Genomic DNA, 18,111 nt, shown 5'->3' on the forward strand with positions numbered 1-18,111 from the left:
GAACAATATGAACAACAAAATTTGTTTTTTTAATAGATGCACTATCTAATCCTGCACATTATGACACCACATTGAATCCAATGTGGCCTCAAGAAGTAACGTTACAAGCAATTGAATAGACGAAGGTCCAGTTTTAAAAGTGACAAACTGGCCTATACAAGGCACAAAAAGATTCCAACAAGCGCAACAAAGAGATAACACAGTTTCTTCAATGAACCGTTATTTAAAGCAGTTTTTATTTCAGTTTTTACTAATTTTAGAACTCTGTACTTTTAATAACTTTCTTTTTATTTGTCAGTTCTTTTGGTTCAGTTTTCTTTTGTTCCTTTTGTTTTGAATTAAAGCCACACGCATAAATTAGCCATTCACCACTCTCAAACCAGATTTGTGGTCTTGTGGAGTTTTGAATAAGCCAGTCAGTCACTTTTGAAACTGGACCGTCGTCTAATCAAATGCTTGTAACTTTGCTTCTTGAAGTCACATTGGATTCAATGTGGTGTCATAATGTGCAGAATTGGATAGTGCATCTATTAAAAAAACAAATTTACTCCAATATTGTTCAGTTTGGAAATTGTGATTATTTTTCCAAGTGTAAGGATACTTTATTGGCGCAGTATATAACATATAACATGTCGCCGCCAGCGGTTACTCTTGGCGGTCCAATTTTTGACTCCAGAGTCGACATCGCCGTTCTAGCTGCTATTGAATTTTCACACGAGTGTGATAACAAATATGTTGAAAACAGCTCCACGAAGGATTCCCTGTGATCAATAGATAGAAAATGGATCTACTATAATTGTAAATTGTTGTTGTAGTGTGCATTCACATGTAACACCGTTATAATGACATTTAAACCCACAATGATGCATGTTCCTGTATTGTATTCGTATTACGCGGGCTTTGGATGTCGACCTTTTCCCATGATGCACTGCATATTTTAGCATCGTATTGTGAAACGCGAGAATTAGTTCAACAACCTATACTTTTTATTAATCCTTAAATTGAAGAATACTGTTTTGTAAACTTTGCCTGTTTTTGTGCCTACATGTTGTTTGGTTTATTGTGTTTGCTTATAATTATGTGCACACATCACTTGTTCTAGTGCACTTTTGTATTCCCATTGTTTTTGCAGGTTTTGCAATTCTGTGGCCCTTGGCTTTACCTATTTCTAATGCCTACATTTGCCCCCCCCCTCCTTGTGTACCGTCTAGTCTGCATTTTACTTTTTCCGACACATCAAGTTGCTCTTTTTGTTCTCACTTGCTGCATGTAGTTCTTGTACTTCCATGCTTGGATAGATGGTGAGTATGATTGACAGAGCTTGTTAGGGACAAAGTCAAAACTCAAATTCCACAGTCAATTTTTACTCGGGGATTTCCCAAACTCACAGCAAGATACGTTGCATTCAGAAATAGGTATACTTTTCACAGTCAATTTTTTACTCAGGGATTTCCCAAACTCACAGCAAAATATGTTGCATTCAGTGATAGGTATACTTTTCACAGTCAATTCTTTACTCAGGGATTTCCCAAACTCACAGCAAGATACGTTGCATTCAGTGATAGGTATACTTTACTTGACTGGTAATTTTTGGCTTTACCTACTTCTATTAAATGCCTACATTTGCTGTTTTCACCCCCCCCCCCCCCCCCTGTCTGTTCATAATTTGGGGCCAAGTGAGGGGTGAGTCTAAAATTTTGGGGAAAATGTGACTGCACAAATATCATGTAGACTGTACTCATAGCACATGAACCGTTAAGGCAAATAGGCCTCCATACATGTGCTAGTTAGCGCCTGGGACTACAATACCTAAGTACAAAGCAAACATTGCTCTCTATTTTAAGCAATCGATCAGGTCGAACAAGCTCTGATTTGTCTTTACCAATTTTGGCCAAAGACAGCACTGCAGTGCATGTGGCTTCGTCCAAAGATTTGGGTATTTTAGTCTCGAATTAGCACAGGGGTGCATGCTAATTAAGTTGCCGACGGTAAAGCAAGACAAGTTTATGCTTTCTCTTTGGTATGAGTCCTGTTGTGCTTTTTAAAATTTTCAACAATTCTAACATCGATAGGGTCTCTATTTTGGTGCTAGTCATTTATGTGAACTTTTAAATCACTTAAGGGGGTACTACACCCCTCGATAAATTTGTGTCTATTTGTGCATTTTTCTCAAAAACTAATAACACAGTGGTAACTAGTTATGTATATTATAGGGGCAATGAATCCAATTACTACACTGGAATTTCAGTGACCCAAGACAAGCGGTTTGTTATTTATGATAAGAAATAAGGTACCGCTAGGATGTACCTCGTTTCCTATCGCATATACTGAACCTCTTGTCAGTGTAGTAATTGGATTCCTTGCCCCAATAATATACATAACTTTTGTTACCAGTGTGTTATTATTTTTTTAAGAAAAATGCAAAAACAGTCACAAATATACCACATGGGTGTAGTACCCCCTTAAACAAATCCCTAATATAAGTTCTCACACTGGTAGTGGTTTTTTGTGCATGTGTTTTAAATGTTTTAAATGTCTTGACAAAAAGACTACTATTTTTAGTTCTGTATATAACAAAGTCACATTGAAAGTGGTTCTCTTTTATGTGAATTCTAGCTCTTTAAAGCCATTTTATAACATTTCTGTAAAAATAGATTAGTATTTATTTTCCATAAAATGTTAGCTTTTACTGTCAGATATGTCCCTTTAATTTTGAGCCGAACAAGTGAGGTAAAGTAAAGAAAATTGGAATTTACTACTAGCGCCAATGCATGTTACTCCGGCGGTTGTAATATGCTACGATCCTCTGATGCAGTGGCATACCGTGGCCGCTCCTACCCAGGGGCGCTGAAGAAAATTCAATTTTGCCTCAACAGCCCGAAAAGGATTACAGGCACTAGCGCCCTGAAAGCAACACATTTTGATGTATAGTACCATTTTTTCACAAATTTTTTCCGCCCTTCTCTCTTTACTATTTCTTTTTGCCGCCCTTCTTCTACCGCCGCCTCTCTTTTTGCCGCCCCTTCATCTTCCTCCACCCCTTGGTTTTGGGTGCCCCCTGCTTTTACCCCGGGGGGCTCGTGCCCAAAAGCCCCCCCAAATACGCGCATGCTCTGATATGTATGTGTGTCCCACACACCGTGTACATGTATGTACTGTGCCAAACATCTCATACACGTTCAACTAATATTTCCATCGTAATAAAAAATTGTCAGATTTTGAAAAAGCTACAGCACCTAAAATCTTGATTTTTGCAGAGTATCTTTGTTTATTAAAGTAAATCACAATTGTGTAAAAACCAGAATTTGACATTTTTTGCGAGGGCATTCTCCTCAGCAAATGTTATAATATGGCTTTAAGCCTTATGAATTGAAAGAAATACTTCTTGACAACATTGACACTTTTTAAAGATTTCTCTTTCATGTGATATTTAATGTGAAGCACAAGATCCCTTCCATCACCAATACATTTCTGACAGTAAAAGTGAAAATTGAGTCAGAAAAAAAGAATATGTATGCAAAAATAATGTTAGATACAATATAACCAACGTTCTTCAATTAGTGATAACAATTTGTGGTCACTTTCATTTTTGTTGCATTTACGAATGAAAATTATGCACATTTTACATCAAATTTACAGTAAGTTGTTATTACATGACAATCAACATAAAACATACAATCTATAAACTTTTGAGATTTAAGCATCAATTTGTTTTCCTGCAACAGGGCTTTACATTTTGTGTCAAAATTAATTGCATATGGACATTTTATCTTAAAAGGGCATTTCGTGATCCACAGCCTCATCCCCCCACTTTACTCAAAAAAAGTTGAGATTTTTATACCACTGGAAACCTCTGGCTACATGTTTATGTACCAAAAAATTCTTGCAGATTAATTCGTTTAGCAAAAATATCATCAAACTTGAATTTCGTTCTGGTATACCAGAACAAAATTACAACAGTGTAACACACATAATCATACATAACTCGCAAACGCAAAATCGTAAACAACTGAAATTTTCGGAATAATCTTTTTTCCTGGATATCTACTGAAAAATGTCATAAAAAGAGTGCTAGGATCACGAAATCCTGCTTTAATTACCCTATTGTTCATATTATAAGATCATACATTATGGCTTTAACTGCCCTATTGTTCTCAAACTATTCATGCAAAACCTTGTAAAAACCAGGACAGAGCACTTTGAACATTCATCTTTAGATGTTTTTGCAAAAATCCAAGATGTACCAAACTTTCAGGTTCAGTGATTTTGCAAGATGAAACCAATACACTACACAGCAGCTGAAGGGAATATCCCATTATACATTGCAGTTTATCGTTTTGCTGCATAGCAAATACACACAAAAAATAAGTAAAAGACGTTTGAGGCCAGAGTAATAGGAGAGAAGTTTGTGTCCAAAGTATTCAACACTATACATTTTTGGAAAGGAAATGAGTCAAGGAATCCCATAGGGACTAAATAAATAACCTTTTCTTTTTGAAAAAATCACAAAAATACACTGTTATTATCCCAATTTTTTTGTGACAAAATAAAAAAAAAATTTAGTTAGCTCTTTTCAAAAATAGACACAAAAATTAAGGAAGATTTTTTTTTTTTTTTGATATTTGTCTGTTTTTTATATATTGAAAACAAAACATGTAAAATGTAATTTTGTCACTACTGGTATATTTGGAAAATCAAATTCTTATGTATAACATAAAATGTTGTCCCTTCAAGCATTCATGAAAAAAGATCATGTAAATGTTCCTTGTACTACTATTTCTAGTACCACACATAATCACACTGAAAGTGGTTCTCTTTGGTGTGAATTCTAGTTTTTATGGGGTGTAAGCATGTTCTGCCCTATGACCGACCTCCAAACTCAAGCACCACCTGCTTGAGATGCATGTATGCTGCTCAGATGGACACCCATACTTGCTTGATTCAAATGATATCGCATTATCAGGTGCACAAATGCAGGGAAGCCTAGCATTATTTATATAACCCCTTCATCAGTTCTTGGCGGAGACTAAAAATCACATCTGATGATATTCACACCAAGTGGTATTTCTTTGGTGCGAGTTTTGATATAGCATCTGAGACCGTTTTCGGAAACCAACATTCCTGACAATACTAACATTGATAGTATTGTTCTAATGTGGTCAACAAGGACACTGTTTATTTGGTGTGAATTCTCATGTGTCTTCGCATATCACCATTCTGTGTAAAACATTTCTGACAGTACTGGCACTGAAATGGTTTCTCCTTGGTGTGAGTTCTGATATGGTTCACAAGGACATGTTTGTAGGCAAAACCTTTCTGACAGTACTCACACTGAAAGGTCTTCTCTTTTGTGTGAGTTCTGATATGGGTCACAAGGGTACTATTTTGGGCAAAACATTTCTGACAGTACTCACACTGATAAAGTTTCTCTTTGGTGTGTACTGTCCTGTGTTTTTTCAAATCACTATTCCGTGTAAAACATTTCTGACAGTACTCACACTGAAAGAGCTTCTCTTTTGTGTGAGTTCTGATATGGGTCACAAGGGTACTATTTTGGGCAAAACATTTCTGACAGTACTCACACTGATAGGGTTTCTCTTTGGTGTGAATTCTGATATGACGAACAAGGACACTTGTTTGGGCAAAACATTTCTGACAGTACTCACACTTATATGGTTGCTGTTTCGTGTGAAATCTGATGTGTAATTTTAGATAATCATTACGTGAAAAACATTTATGACAGTACTCACACTGAAAGGGTTTCTCTATGGTGTGAATTCTGAAACGGTTCATAAGGAAACTTTTGTGTGCAAAACATTTCTGACAGTACTCACACTCAAAGGGTTTTTCACTAACGTTCAACTTTTTACACCGGTAGTACCATAGATTCCTGTGGCTATGAAAATATCTTAGCAGCTTTAATAAGCTTTTCGGACAAAACACACTTTTGCATCTATGACCCCACACATATTTAATCATATGTCTATTAAGATGAGTTTTCAATTTGTCCAAAGAATAATGCTTAATGCCGCAAAATGCACAGGTAAATGGTTTCAAAAGTTTCATTTCCCTGTTTTGCAACAAGTATTTACAGAGTAAAGTTTACACGAACCTAAACAATATTGAAAGATGTAAAAGTACTATGTGCACCTCAAACCCACCATGAAAGTAAATTTTACTAAAGATGAAGATGTCCTTCAGTGGAGTCACATGAGTTCAAGACCACAATCCACACTTTCTTCTGTCTTAATCCTGGTTCTACTTTTATAAGTTGCCAATTGCAGATTTATCAGTGGATCGAAATATCTGAAATGTTACAACATGAAGTAATGTTTGTTTATTAATATTGTAAAATTTCAAACCACATTATTAATTGACTGCACATGAAAATGAACCTACATCATATTCAGGGTATATAAAGATTAAATTGTACTTTTTGAGTATGGAAAAAAATTATGGAAGGATCACAAGACTTGTCACCTGATTTTGCATTCACTATTTTGAGCAATTTTAGACAATGATTTCAAATGACCTTTGACCTGTGACTTGCACACTTGTGCCTTAAATGTGTCAGAATTGGTCCAAGAGATAGCAAGAATTTCTTTGACAAAAATGACCAGGTGTCTTGTTATGATATTTGGTTAGAACATCCCATGGGACATCTGAAAAGTGATGTCTTGAGTGTCGTGAGCGGTGGAGCGTAACATCAGAGGTCAATGACCTCAAATTTGACCCGTTTTCTTGTATAATTCGTATTATGCATGCCATTTATTAACAACAGCCTCGATTTTCACATTTTTGGTGTTTAATGAAAGATATTGAAATTATCTATCAAACAAAACCAATATCAATGAGATTTAACAATGTTTCAACCCTAATTTTGAGCCAAAAACGTCAAAATTTAGCATTTTTACCCATATTTTGCAAATTGACCCGACATAAAACTTATAATTTCCTGAAAAGCGTGGGTGCATTACTTAAACATTCTTACTCAAAAACTGACCCATTATGTTCACAAAAAGATGACCAAAAACAATGTGTGTGGATAAAGTCGTTTTTGGGCAAGGACGTTTAAAGTGCAATGACCTCTTAAATTTACAATGTAAGAGGTTTTCTGCACATATAGACTGTGGGCTATGCTAACCCCACTCCCCTAGGGGGATTTATGGAGGCAGGTATTTTGGGACCCTAATGCAATGAGGTTTTGAAATCCGCTTGCCTGCACATTGGCCAGCGGTGGGTGAGGCGGTGAGGGCGCTTTTTTTTCAAAATGGCCGCCAAAATCACAAAAATCAACATAACTAGGCCAGTGAAGCTCCTAGCAGCATAATTATGATGTCTACACCCATGTTTTTAGGGTCAAGGAATCCAATAGTATCACGTACATTAACAGGGGACCTACATTTCCAAGACGGCTGCCAAAATTTCAAAATGGCCGACATTGAAAATGAAAATTATCTATATCTCAGTCCTTGAAGCTCCTGCAAGCATAATTTTGATGTCTATACCCATGTTTGCAGGATCAAGGAGTTCAATAAAATCACTAAGAACAGCCCAGGACACAAATTTCAAGATGGCTGCCACTGAATTTTAAAATGGCTACCATCAGTTTTGCCTATATCTCAGTCGTTGAAGCTCTAAGGAGCATGTCTAATGCATTATGCCGTATTGTCAGAATCAAGGATATCAGCCAATGCATTTAGGTTTTGAAATCCGTTTGCCTTCACATTGGCCAGCGGTGGGTGAGGCGGTGAGAGCGCTTTTTCAAAATGGCATCAACAATGACACCATAAATAATCAACGACATGTCTATTACCTAAACACAAGAAGTATCAAAGCCTTAGTACTTTACTTAGTAGGATAAGTGGGTAAGTGCAATAGCTGTCCTGTGAACATTTGGCAATATATTATATATTGTACTCATATACACATGTCAGCTACACATGGCAGCTATTGCACTTACCCACTTGGGCACTCAACAGTCGATGTCCTAACTCCAAGATCAACAACTAATCTAATCATATTCAGTAACTCTATTTGTAAAAGGATTAATTCTTGGAAAAAATGAAACGATAGCTAAGAGTAGCTTGATGACATAGCTCCCAGTTGCTGATTGGTGCTGGGTTTACTATACTGGTGATACTGGTGTTGATACAGTCGCTCCCAATAGCTGGATGATACTGGGGTATCTATCTACTGCTGGTATTGGTGATGATAAAGTAGCTACCAACTGATTGTTGCTGGGTTTAGCTATCTACTGTTGATATTGGCGTTGATGAAGTAACTTCCTATTGCTGATTGGTGTTGATGAAGCAGCTTTCAATTGAAGTAAATGTTCATTGGCGCTAAGGTAGCCATCTACTGCTAATATTGGTGTTGACGAAGTAGCTGCCAATTGCTGCTTGTTGCTGTGTTAGCCATCTACTGCTGATATTGGTGTTGATGAAGTAGCTTCCTTTTGCTGATTGTGTTGCTGAAGTAGCTTTCAATTGTCCACTGGCGCTAAGGTAGCTACCTACTGCTGATATTGGTGTTGATGAATAAGCTTTCAATTGCTCATTGGCTCTGATGTAGCCATCTACTGCTGATATTGGTCTTGAAGAAGTAGCTTCATATTGCTGATTGCTGCTGGGTTAACTATCTACTGCTGATATTGGTGTTGATGAAGTAGCTTCCAATTGCTGATTGTTGTTGATGAAGTAGCTTTCAGCCTTATTGTTCATTGGCTCTAAGCTAGCTATCTACTGCTGATATTGGTGTTGATATAGTAGCTCCCAATTGCTGACTGTTGCTAATGTAGCTATCCACTACTGATATTGGTGTTGATGAAGTGGCTTCCAACAGACGGCCTGAAGATGCACATAGGATAAGGTACGAAACTGTTGCCTCTTAAAACCGTGATTCCAGTTGAATAGTTTAAAATATCTAATTGTATAATATCAGCAGTAGATACCCCAACACCTGTCAACAATAGGGAGCTACTTCATAAACGCCATTGACACCAGCAGGCAATGATATATGGCTAACCCAGCACCAATCAGCAATAGGGCTTCACGAACACGGATATCAGCAGTTGAAAGCTAGCTTAGAAACAATCAGCAATTGGAAGCTACTATATCAACACCAATATCAGCAGTAGATAGCTAGCTTAGAGCCAATGAACTATAAGGCTGAAAGCTACTTCATCAACAACAATCAGCAATAAATTGGAAGCTACTTCATCAACACCAATATCAGCAGTAGATAGCTAACCCAGCAGCAAACAGCAATATGAAGCTACTTCTTCAAGACCAATATCAGCAGTTTATGGCTACATTAGAGCCAATGAACAATTCGTCGGGTGCATCACATACTGGTCTATCTTGAATTTTTGACTTTTCTGAGAAAATTGGTATATAGTTCTTTTTTACGAAGCTCTTCTAATTCAACAAATTACAGACCTCAATTTTTCCTTAAATATCACATGAAATTTGAACTATCTATGATTTTTACAAAATACGGTTTTCACATACTGATCTATCTCGAAAAAACACGCATTTATAGAAAATCTCAATTGAAAATCTGTGTATTAAGTTTACCTTTCTATAATTTAATTAGATTATGGATTTTCATGAATGTGGTTTTAAATTAAAGCATATACTTATCAGATTTATTTAAGTGGAATCTTTAATTATATTTACGTATGCAATATTGCTTAAAACTACACGTAAGTTGTAGTTCTGTATGTGAAATAGTTAATTTCCCGATATCGTATTTAAAGTGCATTACATACTGGTCTATCTCGATAAGCTTGAGATAGACCAGTATGTGATGCGCCTAAAGTCACGCCACCGTCATGAACTCGAGATAGCCCACAAGATAGACAGTAGTATGATGCACTTTACGATATAGGGAAATTAACTATTTCACATACAGAACTACAACTTTAGTGTAGTTATAAGCAATATTGCATACGTAAATATAATTCAAGATTCCACTTAAATAAATCTTTTAATTATATGATTTAATTTAAAACCACTTTCATGAAAATCCATAGTCTTATTAAATAATAGAAAAGTAAACTTAATACGAAGATTTTCAATTGCGATTTTCTCGAAATGCGTGTTTTTCGAGATAGATCAGTATGTGATGCGTCCGACGAATTGAAAGCTTATTCATCAACACCAATATCAGCAGTAGCTACCTTATTGCCAGTGAACAATTGAAAGCTACTTCATCAACACAATCAGCAAAAGGAAGCTACTTCATCAACACCAATGTCAGCAGTAGATGGCTAACACAGCAACAAGCAGCATTTGGTAGCTACTTCGTCAACACCAATATTAGCAGTAGATGGCTACCTTAGCGCCAATGAACATTTACTTCAATTGAAAGCTGCTTCATCAACACCAATCAGCAATAGGAAGTTACTTCATCAACGCCAATATCAACAGTAGATAGCTAAACCCAGCAACAATCAGTTGGTAGCTACTTTATCATCACCAATATCAACAGTAGATAGATACCCCAGTACCAACCAACAATTGGGAGCTACTGTATCAACACCAGTATCACCAGTACAGTAAACTCAGCACCAATCAGCAACTGGGAGCTACGCCATCAAGCTACTCTTAGCTATCGTTTCATTTTTTCCTAGAATTAATCCTTTTACAAATAGAGTTACTGAATATGATTAGATTAGTTGTTGATCTTGGAGTTGGGACATCGACTGTTGAGTGCCCAAGTGGGTAAGTGCAATAGCTGCCATCGTGTAGCTGACATGTGTATATGAGTACAATATATAATATATTGCCAAATGTTCACAGGACAGCTATTACACTTACCCACTTATCCTACTAAGTAAAGTACTAAGGCTTTGATACTTCTTGTGTTTAGGTAATAGACATGTCGTTGATTATTTATTGTGTCATTATTGATGCCATTTTGAATAAGTGCTCTCACCACCTCACCCACCGTTGGCCAATGTGAAGGCAAGCGGATTTCAAAACCTAAATGTATTGGCTGGAATCCTTGATTCCGACAATACGGCATAATGCATCAGAGACATGCTCCTTAGAGCTTCAACGACTGCGATATAGACAAAATTGATTTAAATGGCAGCCATTTTAAAATTCAGTGGCAGCCATCTTAGAATTTGTGTCCTGGGCTGTTCTTAGTGATTTTATTGGACTCCTTGATCCTGCAAACATGGGTATAGACATCAAAATTATGCTTGCAGGAGCTTCAAGGACTGAGATATAGATAATTTTCATTTTCAATGTCGGCCATTTTGAAATTTTGGCAGCCATCTTGGAAATGTAGGTCCCCTGTTAATGTAAGAGATACTATTGGATTCCTTGACCCTAAAAACATGGGTGTAGACATCATAATTATGCTGCTAGGAGCTTCACTGGCCTAGTTATGTTGATTTTTGTGATTTTGGCGGCCATTTTGAAAAAAAAAAAAGCGCCTCACCGCCTCACCCACCGCTGGCCAATGTGCAGGCAAGCGGATTTCAAAACCTCAATGCATTAGGGTCCCAAAAATATCTGCCTCCATAAATCCCCCTAGAGGGGAGTGGGGTTAGCATAGCCCACAGTCTATATAGCAGAAAACCTCTTACATTGTAAATTTAAGAGGTCATTGCACTTTAGCGTCCTTGCCCAAAAACGACTTTATCCACGCACATTGTTTTTGGTCATCTTTTTGTGAACATAATGGGTCAGTTTTTGAGTAAGAATGTTTAAGTAATGCACCCACGCTTTTCAGGAAATTATAAGTTTTATGTCAGGTCAATTTGCAAAATATGGGTAAAAATGCTAAATTTTGACGTTTTTGGCTCAAAATTAGGGTCGAAACATTGTTAAATCTCATTGATATTGGTTTTGTTTGATAGATAATTTCAATATCTTTTATTAGACACCAAAAATGTGAAAATCGAGGCTGTTGTTAATAAATGGCATGCATAATACAAATTATACAGGAAAACGGGTCAAATTTGAGGTCATTGACCTCTGATGTCACGCTCCACCGCTCACGATACTCAAGACATCACTTTTCAGATGTCCCATGGGATGTTCTATCCAACTATCATAACAAGACACCTGGTCATTTTTGTCAAAGAAATTCTTGCTATCTCTTGGACCAAATGTTTCACAACACATTTTCAAAAATGTTTTTAATGCGTTTTAATAACCCAACTAAACGTTTTTAATGTAATTAAAACATTTTGCATTTAAAGTAGTGGTGGCGCCAGGAACAGTGGCGTAGCTAAGGGATAGCATCCGGGGCAAGGGTACAAAAGAGTTTAATTGTTGACCCTTTTTTTTCTTGCCCAGAGCTCGTAAGAATTTAAAAAGTGATAAAAAACAAAATTCAAAAAAAGTTCCAATGTATGTTCAACATATAGCAATTTACGGTGATCTACAAGTAATGCTACACCCTTGGCATGTACACTTACACAGCAACATCAAACATAATAACGTCAATTTCAATTTTTTTATCCATCACGATTTCAGCACCCCCTGGCATGTGCCCCCTAAGCCGCCCCCCTTCCCACACCACTTATTAACCAGGATTTTTTCTGGGGACAAAGGGGGGGGGGGGTTAGTGACAAGATGTAACATTTTCATAATTTGACTGGGCCCAAGTGGGGGAGGGGCAGAGTCTAAAATTAGGGATGTCCATTGTCAATGCATGTGCTACTAGAACGGGTTCCCATTTACTGTTGTGTGCACTCACCCATGCAAACACAAATCAATGCAGGGAGTTCCATGGTATGCAGTACTTGCATTGGCCCGATTTAGACCTAAAACAGGTGGTTTCCAGAAATTCATGATTCCACCAGAAAACATTAACCAAACTCTTTCCTGATTGGTCAGTAAATAGAGAAGACCTTCCTTTATCAAGAGATCAGCTTTTTTTAAAGAAAAATTTAATGAGATGAGAACTACAACAGGTTGAAATGACACCATTCTGTGCATCAGGTGTTGAAACGCAATTATCTAAGAATTTGGATTGATTCAGACAAGCAAACTTACATACTCATAAAATTTAACTATTTTTGAAGATAAAATGTGCAGGATGTTAAGAAATCAAAGAATGTTTAAGCCTTCCAAAACCCATCTCAAATTATGCACTTTTGACCACCATGTGCATTGTGCATATGCTACCCATCATGGCTTCCATGCACACACAGTATATTGCTAAATGTAGTACATTGTAAAGGTAACCTTTGAGTTGGAGCAAATTTCTCAAAATTAATGTTACCAAACTTATGTCATGATGAAATATAATCATATTTAAAGATAAAATGTGCTGATCTTAAGGTTACACAAAGAAAAGTATAAAAAACGTATAAAGTTGTTCTCTAAAACCAAGTTTTCTCAGCAATTAAATATCGCAGTTTTTAAAATGTTGGTTCGTTGTGTGTTTATAAAAAATTTTAGAATCCGTTTTCAAATTCTTTGTTTATATCCTTTTTACGCACCATGCAAAAGAGACGAAAAACGTGTTCCATGCTATTTTTCTCAAATGTGTGCCCCGTTTAGAACCACACCGATTGATTGCTTTCTCCTTTTTTGTATTGTGCTACAAACCGATCAAAGAAATAATGTCACCATTTATTTGAACTAAATATAGTACTGATTCAATGTTAGAAGCTCGTTTTTGAGTAACATTTTGGAGAATCTTGCTTGAGAAAAAACAGGTTTGTGAAATTATCGATATCTTGATTACGGGACGTTAATTTAGACATCTGAATACCTACATTATTTCTCAACATTCTGCCAATTGCTATCCCATTTGATTTTCACTCCAAATTGAAGCTAGTAATGAAAAAAACGAGGTTTTTCCTCCATCAGTTTGTCCAAAATTTCAGCGCCGACATGCATGTTTATTCTAAGAGCCATTATGCGGACGCAATTGTAATCACATCATTGCATTAAATTATAATTATATCCGCTTCGAGGACAAGCAATTGCATAAGTTCATGTATGGCCACATGGATAGAGCGTTGGACTACGAATCTATATTATAAATCATTTTTGTGGGTTCGAGTCCCCAGCCCCGCGTGGCTGATTTTTCGAGTTTTTTTTCCTCTTTTCTCATTTTGACTTCCTTTCTTCCCTCTTTTCTTTCTCCCTTTCTTTTTTCATTTCTTTTTTTATTCATTTCTCTATTTCTTTCTTTCCTTCTTTCTTTTTCTTTCTCTCTCTTTCTTTCTTTTTTTCACCATTTCTTTATTCTTTCTTGCTCCTGGCCATGCGTTTTGAACTGAACACCCAAAAAGGGTGGTGGTGTCACACTTTTCACTATGAGTGTTTTGTTTTTTGAGCATATCTTTTCACTGTGGTCATTAGGTTTTTTAATGTATCATTGGAGTAAAAATAGATTTGATAGTAAATTTGGTATCAAATGACAGCTAAAACACCAATTATTAATTATGGAAAGGTGTCAATAAGATATCTTGAACATCTATAGAATGGGACTCAATCCAAATCGCCAAGGCAGGGGTGATGGAGGTAGCGGGGCACTCTGCACAAAACTGTAAGCCAAGTTTTCATTTTGGGAGCCTCATAGGCGGTGTGCAAATATGTTGCTATTTTCCTTTAAAAAATTATTTTGTACAAAGTTAAAATAGTTAGCTGCTTTAGGGTATATGATAGGCCTATGTTCTCCAAGACAATAAGAAAAATTAATTCAATTTTGGTCACTTTTTGAAGGGTTGTATCATTTTACAAAAGTGATAACCCCCATACATTTATATATTGCAGAAAAGCCATTACTTTGATCTATTAGAAAATGATATAAAATAAGATGCAGGGGTAACACAGAAATGTTAGTGACATTATACATCGGTACCACTGTCAATTGATGTTTTGTCTCATTCACATAAATGTAGCATTAGAACCTTACATCTGTCAGTGTTTCTGAGTCTTTTGTTGGATTCCTTGTTCAATTTACTTTCAGAAAATGTATACTTTTATCATGCTGGGGGGTATGATTTGAAAAATATGGGCATTTGAAGGTGAAAGAGTGTCGCGAATTTCACAACTCAGTGTGTGATGAAAAGTCGGCGAGGTTAAAACACATGGCCTCCTTCTTTGTAGTTATATTTGATTGTTCAAAAACTGCAGTGATTGTTTTTCAATTTATATAATTCAGGAATTTGTAGGCCTGTCATGTCTTGTTGAATATTCTTCCCAAATTCTATTTACAAATAATTGCTTTTTGATATTGTTGTTGATGTTATTGTTGTACCCTATTACATTGAAATCGGGGGAATATAGCAACATTGATTTATTTCATCAAAGATATCAAGGCTATATACATTCAAAATCAACACATTTTCCAGACGGTGTTGTACATGTAGCTTCATGGGGGCGGGCATGGGGGGGGCAGAGGAAGTGCCCCAATGGATTTTAAAATTTTTAAAATCCTTATGAAAATAGCTGAAAATGACTTGTGCCCCCCTGCATCCAGCCCATTGCCACCCCTCATGACCCCCCCCTCGACTCACGAGCTCCGGGCACGAGCTAAGCCAAGTTTCATGTCTTGACCGTGGATCAATATTCTATTATAATAAATAGGCCTACGTCCCAGTACGCTTGTTCATTTTCTTACGCCCCTCTGAAATCAAGTGCATGAAAAACCTTTGGCTAACCTTAAGGGGGTACTACACCCCTGCCCAATTTTGTGCCTATTTTTGCATTTTTCGCAAAAATTATAGAGCATTGGGGACAAGTAAGATATGTATATTATAGGGGCACAGACTACAACTACTGCACTGGAAATTTTATTTCAGCACAGACAACAGTTGTGGAGTTACACTCAAAAATGAGGGAAAACCAATATTTGATCAATAAATCAATAACTACTTGCTTTGAGTTGCTGAATTTTCAGTACAGTAGTTGTAGTCCTTGCCCTATAATATACATATCTTACTTGTTACCAATGTGCTATAATTTTTGAGAAAAATGCAAAAATAGACACAAATTGGCCAGGGGTGTAGTACCCCCTTAAAAGATTGAACAATGTTTAGGACTGCCGCTATTCATTTGAAATAATGTTCTTTCATCAATTCCCAGCCAATAAGTTACGTCTGAATCATAAAAGTACTTCAATTTTTAGTGGACATGCCTACTAAAATTTGGATGAAAATGCGACTGTACACAAATACCATGTAGAATGTACTCATAGCACAGAACCTGACGTTAGCTTTTTTTACTACTGCACATGAACTGTTAAGGCATACTTTCAAATAGGCCTCCATACATGTGCTAGTTAGCGCCTGAGACTAAAATACCTAGAAGTACAAAGCAAATGTTGCTCTGTATTTCAAGCGATTGATTGTGTTGAACTTTGCCTCTACCAATTTTAGACATACGATAGCGCTGTGAGTGTGGCTTCGTCCAAAATGGCAATCATTCACAATTAATATCTAAGTATTTTAGTCTAAAAATAGCACAGGAGTGCTAATTAGGTCGCTGATGGTAAAGCAAGACAAGTTTATTTGTTCTCTTTGGTAGGAGTCCTGTTGTGCTTTATTATAATTTTCAACAATTCTAACATTGATAGGGTCTCTATTTTGGTGCCAGTCATTTATTTATGTGAACTTCTAAATCACTAGTTCGAACAAAACCAATCCCCAAGTTCTCACACTAGTAGTGGTTTATTGCAATGTCTTTTAAATGTTTTTAATAAAGGCTACTAAACGCATCCCAAAAAGAAAGTATTCAGTTTGATTTTGGTCCATAAATCAAAGATGGGGTCTTGAATCAAGACCTACCAAAAGTATGGTACAGATGAATTAATTCCGCACAGTTTGATACCTCATTTGTCCAAATCGATGCAGAATTGATGACACAATGACCTTTTAAATGCAATCACCTCAATTTTAAAAGTTGCAGTAATCCCTATTGATGTGGTTTTCCTGCTTCATAAGATTTTGCATAAAGGTACACAATAACAGAGACGGTATAAGACTGTTTGACTTCACTTGATGTGTTTTATTCAATACAGATGCTCCTTTACCATGTTTACTCCTTCCTCAATGATTTACCATTCACTCTTCACAGTCAATATCTGGTATGTCCTCCTGCTGCATCAATGACTGCCACCCAGACATCTGCGGCGCATGCTCTCAGCGAGACGTCTAATGCGCCCTGGCCTTAATCTATCGCTGCCCATATTGAGCATATTGAGTAGCAGGCCCAAATCAATCAAATTTACTGCAACTTTTAAAGTCGAGGCGATTGCATTCAAAAGATCAGTGTGTCATCAATTCTGCATCGATTTGGACAAATGTGGTATCAAAATGTGCGGAATAAATTTATATGTAACATACTTTTGGTAGGGTCTTGATTTAAAACCCCATCTTTGACTTATGGACCAAAATCAAACTGGATACTTTCTTTTTGGGATGTGTTTATTTCTATTACCGTATAAGACATAAATCACATTGAAAGAGGTTCATTTTTATGTGAATTCTAGCCAGTCTTTAAAAGCCTTATGAATTGAAAATACGTCTGACAATATAGACACTTTTTAAAGATTTCTCTTTAATGTGATATTTAATGTTATTACATGACAATCAACATAAAAAAATACAATCCAAACACTATGCATCATTTTATTTTCCTGCAACAGCGATTTACATTCCTTGTCCAAATTAATTGCATATGCACATTTCATCTTAAAGCCCTAATGTATGATTTCCTTCAGATTTTAAATTTCTTATTATACTAAAAATAATACTAGTAATAATTTTCTGTCTATTTTGAGCTGAAATAACAAAGTAAAGTCAGAAAACCCTAGTTTGGTTGTTGTTTTGGCCGTTTAACATGTAGTTCAATGGGAGGACATACATATACATATAGAGCTGTCAACTCTCACGCATTGGGCGTGAGTTACACACATTGGATCAATTTTACACAGTCTCACGCCAAGGTAGTAAATCTCACGCATAAAGCTGTCAAATGAGTACAATCTCACGCATCGTAAAATAATATGTTGTCCCCCCACCCCATTTTTTAGATTCTTGAGTGCTGTGGCTCAAATAATCATGGGTCAAAATGAACATTGTAGTCGGCAAATAATAATTCCATCATGGTACATCTCTTTTCGACAGTG

General features: G+C 36.5%; 2 protein-coding genes across 4 annotated transcripts in view; one reads left to right on the forward strand and one right to left on the reverse strand.

Annotated features, from left to right (window-relative positions):
• Positions 1 to 18,111, forward strand: part of LOC140171427 (uncharacterized) — a 443,410-nt gene that overhangs the window by 308,395 nt on the left and 116,904 nt on the right. The window lies entirely within an intron of this gene.
• Positions 1 to 18,111, reverse strand: part of LOC140171425 (uncharacterized) — a 38,452-nt gene that overhangs the window by 6,018 nt on the left and 14,323 nt on the right. For 2 of the 3 annotated variants that reach the window (XR_011861595.1, XR_011861594.1), the window contains exon 4: positions 6,162 to 6,306. The exons of the other annotated variant lie outside the window; for it this stretch is intronic. The gene's annotated coding sequence lies outside the window, so the exon portion shown is untranslated. The remainder of the gene's footprint in view (positions 1 to 6,161; positions 6,307 to 18,111) is intronic. 3 annotated transcript variants of the gene reach the window in all.

The sequence above is a fragment of the Amphiura filiformis genome, chromosome 15 (assembly GCF_039555335.1).
Source record: "Amphiura filiformis chromosome 15, Afil_fr2py, whole genome shotgun sequence".
NCBI classification, from domain to species: domain Eukaryota; kingdom Metazoa; phylum Echinodermata; class Ophiuroidea; order Amphilepidida; family Amphiuridae; genus Amphiura; species Amphiura filiformis.